Source organism: Triticum dicoccoides, chromosome 2B (genome assembly GCF_002162155.2).
Source record: "Triticum dicoccoides isolate Atlit2015 ecotype Zavitan chromosome 2B, WEW_v2.0, whole genome shotgun sequence".
In the NCBI taxonomy this organism is placed as follows: Eukaryota; Viridiplantae; Streptophyta; class Magnoliopsida; order Poales; family Poaceae; genus Triticum; species Triticum dicoccoides.
Window position 1 is genome coordinate 630,694,649 of NC_041383.1, and position 7,371 is coordinate 630,702,019.

Here is a 7,371-nt window from a genome sequence, read left to right on the forward strand (position 1 = left end):
ACAAATTGCCAACATAATAGTGACCTACCGAACTTGCAGGGCGGGATAGTTGGTACCCCGGTCCTCAGCGGAGTCCGACCACGATTTGCCGGACTTAAAAAGCACCTTCTAGATGTCCTTGTGCGAGGAGCCAAAGAGCTCCAGTAGGGTCTGGTGCTTGGCTGGGTCGAATTCCCATAGATGGCAAGCCCGATGTTGACAAGGAAGAATCCGGCGAACTAACATCACCTGGACTACATTGACAAGTTTGATAATCTTGTCTTCCATATCCTTGATGCTTGTCTGGAGCAGCGATAGTTCGTCGGACGAAGACCAGTCCAGGCCCTTCTTGGGCCAGGACATAAGCCACAGGGGGGCTCCGGATCGGAGTTCGGGAGCAGCGGCCCATTCCGTACCGCACGGCTTAGTGATGTAAAACCACTGCTGCTGCCACTCCTTGACGGAATCATTGAAAGTTCCTTTTGGCCATGTGACGTTGGGCATCTTGCTCACCATGGCGCCTCCGCACTCGGCATGCTCTCCACTCACTACATTGGGCTTCACATTGAAAACCTTCAGCCATAAGCCGAAGTGTGGCGAGATGCGGAGAAAGGCCTCGCACATGACGATGAATGTCAAGATGTTGAGGAAGGAATTGGGGGATAGATCATGAAAATCAATCCCGTAATAATACATGATGCCGCGAACGAATGGGTGAATGGGAAACCCTAGTCCGCAGACAAAATGAGGGAGGAATACAACCATCTCGTTGGGTTCCAGAGTAGGGACGATCTGTCCGACGGCGGCCGATTTTCTTGGCCAGATACCCGGCCTCCCGAAGCTTTTTAATATCCTTCTCCCGGATGGTAGAGGCCATCCACTTGCCTCCTGCTCCAGATCCGGACATTTTCGGAAGACTTTTTTGGTGGAGAAGACGAACGCTTGGGTGCTAGAGCTCGAGCAAGGGGTAATGGATGAGCAGAGGAAGGAGAAGGCGTGGGTGAAAAAGGGAGTCCTTATCCCCTTATAAAGGCAGCAGGGATCCTGCGCCTTCCCACTTGCCCGGTAAACTCACTTATTCCCCAAAGCGATGCGTTGATGGCGCGGTTGGGTTACCCACACCCGTATTGATGAGAATCCCATGATAAGGGGACACGATCTCTGCTTCGACAAGATGTGCCAATAAAACCGCCTCGCGATATGTGCGGTGGCAGGTTGAGAAAAACGGTTCGCATAATGACCGGGCCGCGGTATGATGTCACGCTATGAAAAGTTGTCAGCAGATTAGATTTTCTCTCTACGGTGGTATGTGGAAATTATTTTGCAGAGCCGGACACGATCCTCATATTCAAGATCTTCTATGGAGTATTCGAAGAAGGAACCCGCCTTGCAATGCCGAAGACAATCTGCATGCCGGACTCATCGTCGTTGAAGCCTGGTTCAGGGGCTACTGAGGGAGTCCTGGATTAAGGGGTCCTCGGACAGCCGGACTATATACTTTGGCCGGACTGTTGGACTATGAAGATACAAGATTGAAGACTTCGTCCCGTGTCCAGGTGGGACCCTCCTTTGCATGGAAGGCAAGCTTGGCAAGTCGGATATGTAGATCTCCTTTTGTAACCAACTCTGTGTAACCTTAGCCCCCTCCGGTGTCTATATAAACCAGAGGGTTTGGTCCGTAGGACAACAACAATCATAATCATAGGCTAGATTCTAGGGTTTAGCCTCTACGATCTCGTGGTAGATCAACTCTTGTAATACTCATATCATCAAGATCAATCAAGCAGGAAGTAGGGTATTACCTCCATTGATAGGGCCCGAACCTAGGTAAACATCGTGTCCCCCGCCTCCTATTACCATTAGCCTTAGACGCACAGTTTGGGACCCCCTACCCTAGATCCGCCGGTTTTGACACCAACAGGTCCCCTTCCGCTGATTCTTTCGCCAATATTTTTTATTAATTCCAAAACATGTCTTCGTGGATTTTCAGGTCATTCCGAGAACTTTTATTTCTACACAAAAACAACACCATGGCAATTCTACTGAAAACAGCGTCAGTCCGGGTTAGTTCCATTCAAATCATGCAAGTTAGAGTCCAAAACAAGGGAAAAAGTGTTTGGAAAAGTAGATATGTTGGAGACGTATCACTCCGTCAGGGCCGATTTGCCACCTTACGGCCATGTAGGTCAGGTGTGGATAATATCTTCCGCCAGGGGTGATCATCGCCTCGCCCGCTGAACAGGCGACACATGTGACGGTACGTGGCAGTCTCAAGTTGGAGCATCACCACAAGTGGTGGTGATGTGACTGGAGTCCGTTCCCAGGGAGAAGAAGGCGATGGCACATCACCACACATTTAGTGTGTCTACCTATCCTATCTTCTTAGGGGGGTTCCTTTGCAACTGTGCCATTGTGGTACCCCTTCACCTATAAAAGGAGGACAGATACGTCTCCAATGTATCTATAATTTATGAAGCATTCATGCTATTTTATTATCTATTTTGAATGATTACGGGCTTTATTATACACTTTTATATTACTTTTGGGACTAACCTATTAACCGGAGGCCTAGCCCATATTGCTGTTTTACTGCCTATTTCAGTGTTTCAAAGAAAAGGAATATCAAATGGAGTCCAAACGGAATGAAACCTTCGGGAGCGTGATTTTTGGAACGAACATGATCTGGGAGACTTGGAGTACAAGCCAGGGAAGCTTCGAGGAGGCTAAGAGATAGGAAGGCGCACCCACCCCCTGGGCGCGCCCCCCTATCTCGTGGCCCCCTTGAGGCTCCCCCGACTGACTTCTTTCGCCTATATATTCCCATATACCCTAAAACCATCAAAGACAACAATAGATCAGGAGTTCCGCCGCCACAAGCCTTTGTAGCCACCAAAAACCTCTCGGGAGCCTGTTCCGGCACCCTGCCGGAGGGGGAACCCATCACCGGTGGCCATCTTCATCATCCTGGCGCTCTCCATGACGAGGAGGGAGTAGTTCATCCTCGGGGCTGAGGGTATGTACCAGTAGCTATGTGTTTGATCTCTCTCTCTCTCTCTCTCTCTCTCTCTCTCTCGTGTTCTCTCTATGGCACGATCTTGATGTATCGCGAGCTTTGCTATTATAGTTGGATGTTATGATGTTTCTCCCCCCTCTACTCTCTTGTAATGGATTGAGTTTTCCCTTTGAAGTTATCTTATCGGATTGAGTCTTTAAGGATTTGAGAACACTTGATATATGTCTTGTCGTGCTTATCTGTGGTGACAATGGGATATCACGTGATCCACTTGATGTATGTTTTGGTGATCAACTTGCGGGTTCCGCCCATGAACCTATGCATAGGGGTTGGCACACGTTTTTGTCTAGACTCTCCGGTAGAAACTTTGGGGCACTCTTTGAAGTACTTTGTGTTGGTTGAATAGATGAATCTAAGATTGTGTGATGCATATCGTATAATCATGCCCACGGATACTTGAGGTGACAATGGAGTATCTAGGTGACACTAGGGTTTTGGTTGATTTGTGTCTTAAGGTGTTATTCTATTATGAACTCTATGATAGATTGAACGGAAAGAATAGCTTTGTGTTATTTTACTACAAATCCTTGAATAGATCGAGCAGAAAGAATAACTTTGTGGTGGTTTCGTACCCTACCATGATCTCTTCGTTTGTTCTCCGCTATTAGTGGCTTTGGAGTGACTCTTTGTTGCATGTTGAGGGATAGTTATATGATCCAGTTGTGTTATTATTGTTGAGAGAACTTGCACTAGTGAAAGTATGAACCCTATGCCTTATTTACTAGCATTGCAATACTATTTACGCTCACTTTTATCATTAGTTACCTTGCTGTTTTTATATTTTCAGATTACAAATACCTATATCTATCATCCATATTGCACTTGTACCACCATCTCTTCGCCGAACTAGTGCACCTATACAATCTGCCATTGTATTGGGTGTGTTGGGGACACAAGAGACTCTTTGCTATTTGGTTGCAGGGTTGTTTGAGAGATACCATCTTCATCCTACACCTCCTACGGATTTATAAACCTTAGGTCATCCACTTGAGGGAAATTTGCTACTGTTCTACAAACCTCTGCACTTGGAGGCCCAGCAACGTCTACAAGAAGAAGGAGTAGACATCAAGCTCTTTTCTGGCGCCGTTGCCGGGGAGGTGAGTGCTTGAAGGTATATCTTTAGATCTTGCAATCGAATCTTTTTGTTTATTGTTTTATCACTAGTTTAGTCTATAAAAGAAAACTACAAAAAAATGGAGTTAAGTTTGTCTCATACGCTTCATCTTTTTAATATCTTTCGTGAGTATGATGAAAAGGAAAATTGTGCTCAATTGCTAGAAGAAGAATGCATTAAAATGTTTGGTACTAGATCTTTGTATGATGAGCATGATTGCAATGTTGTTAGTATGAATTCCTTGAATATCCATGATGCTAATGATATGCAAAGCCACAAGCTTGGGGAAGCTATGTTTGATGAAGATGATATTTTTTGTCCCCCAAGTTTTGATGAGAATATTTATTATGATGAAAGCATGCCTCCTATTTAAGATGATTATATTGATGAAAGTGGGTTTGGAAGAGTGTCAACTTTAGGAAGTAATGATCCCGCTATTTTGGAGGATGTTGAATATTATTGTGATAATTATGAAAGTGGATTTGGAGAGGTCATGACTTTATTTAGTGATGAATCCACTATTTCAGAAGAGGTCCCAATTGATTATGAGAATAAAGTTGCTATCTATGATGATTATTGTGATGACTTGTATGCTATTAGGAGATAACCATGAAACTTGTCATCATGATTTTAGTTTTCAATTGGATTATGCCTCACTTGATAATTATTTGTTGAGTTTGCTCATGAAAAGAATGCTTATGTGGAGAAATTTGCTTATGTGGAGAGTAGTAAATTTTATATGCTTGTAGATCATGAAAAGAATGCTTTAGGTGCTGGTTATATTGTTGAATTCATTCATGATGCTACTGAAAATTATTTTGAGGGAGGAACATATGCTTGTAGGAATTGCAATAATATCAAGTTTCCTCTCTATGTGCTTAAAATCTTGAAGTTATGCTTGTTTTGCCTCCCTATGCTAGTTGATTATTGTTCCCATAAGTTGTTTGCTCACAAAATCCCTATTCATAGGAAGTGGGTTAGACTTAAATGTGCTAGTCATATGCTTCATGATGCTCCCATTACGTTTCAATTCTTATCTTTTATGTGAGCATCATTGCCATCATCATGCCTAGCTAGAAAGGCATTAAAGAAAAGCGATTGTTGGGAGACAACCCAATATTTACCTTTACTGTTTTTGTGTATCCACATGATTATACTACTGTAGTAATCATGTTTTATAGCTTTTGTTTCAATAAAGTGCCAAGTAAGACCAATAGGATAGCTTACGGTGATAGTTGTGTTGATCCTGCTGAAAATCAGAAACTTTTGCACCCAGTAAATTAGTTTTGGTAATTCACAGAAATTTGATTCTGATCTGGTTATTTTTGCTATGGATTGGTACACAAATTTCTTAGGACTTCCTAATTTGGTAGGAATTTTGGAGTTCCAGAAGTATACGTTTGATACAGATTACTACAGACTGTTCTGTTTTTGACAGATTCTGTTTTCTATGTGTTGTTTGCTTATTTTGATGAACCTATGAGTAGTATCGGAGGGTATGAACCATAGAGAAGTTGGAATACATTAGATATTACACGAATACGAATTTATAATGAGTTCATTACTGTACCTAAGTGGTGGTTTTATTTTCTTATACTAATGGGGCTTACGAGTTTTCTGTTGAGTTTTGTGTTGTGGAGTTTTCAAGTTTTGGGTAAGGATTCGATGGACTATGGAACAAGGAGTGGGAAGAGCCTAAGCTTGGGGATTCCCAAGGCACCCCAAGGTAATATTCAAGGACAACCATGAGCCTAAGCTTGGGGATGCCCCGGATGGCATCCCCTCTTTCGTCTTCGTCCATCGGTAACCTTACTTGGAGCTATATTTTTATTCACCACATGATATGTGTTTTGCTTGGAGCATCATTTTCTCTTGTTATTATTTGCTTGCTGTTATTTACAATAATGTTTTGCATCTATATTTTCAATAAAAATGTCTAGGATAGCCTTACCATGCTTATTTTGCTAGTATACATGTTTCTGTTTGAAAACAGAAAGTTTACCGTTGTTGAAAAAATTCCCTAGAAAAGTCAGAGAATGATATTATGCTGAAACTTTTTTTATAATGAGACCTGATAAATCTTTTACAGCGTAATATTTTTTCATAATTTTTGGAGTTAGGGAAGTATGATGAATCTTGCATTCTTTATAGACTATACTGTTTTGGCAGATCGCTGTTATGGTTGCGTTGTTTGCATATGTTTGCTTGTTTAATGATTCTATTTGAGGATAGGAGTATTAAATATGCAGAGACATTTAGTATGCAACGTTGAATAATAATTTTAGTTATTTGTTACAGTAGAAAATGATAAGGTTTTGCATTGGCTTATACTAACCTATCTCACGAGTTCTTGTTGAGTTTGGTGTGGATGAAGCTTTTGATAAAAAGAAGAGAAACCATGATATGAGAGGAATTAAGGAGACATAAAAGCTCAAGCTTGGGGATGCCCAAGGCACCCCAAGATAATATTTCAAGAAGTCTCAAGCATCCAAGCTTGGGGATGCCCCGGTAGGCATCCCACCTTTCTTCTTCAACAACTATCGGTTAGTATCGGTTGAACCTAAGTTTTTGCTTCTTCACATGAGTTGTGCTATCTTTGCAATGTCATTTTATTTTGTTTTGCTTGCTGTTTGAATACAATACCAAGATCTGAAATTATTTAATGAGAGAGAGTGTTCACATAGTTACATAATTATTTAGCTACTCATTGCACTACAAAAAAAGACACATCCTTGACATTTTGGGCCGAACGATTTTTTTTTCTGTCATACATATGACACTTCTATGACGATAATTGTGACAAAACCCGGTATCATCATAGATGTGGTGGGCTCCTACTTCTTTGAAAAAAAATCATGATAGAAAATGGGCTTTTCGTCCTGGGCGGGTTGGAGACGCAGCTGCATGACATTCTTTGGGCCGTCCATGACGGAAAAAACCGTGGTAGAAGCGAGGGCGAGGAAAATTTTGGGGAGTTCCCGGTTACGGTGGGAGGTTGGGGGCGGAGCGATGCGCATTTCTCTCATACACGTACGCGCGTGTGTGTGAGGCGTTGACTCTAACTGAACCCGAGCGAGGCGTTGGGCTCTAACTGAACCCGAGCGATTGCACTGCAGTCTACACATTACTGAACCCGAGCGATCGATCAATGACTGTTAACTGAACTCGATCGAGCGATTCCTTCGCTACTGCTGCTAACTGAAGC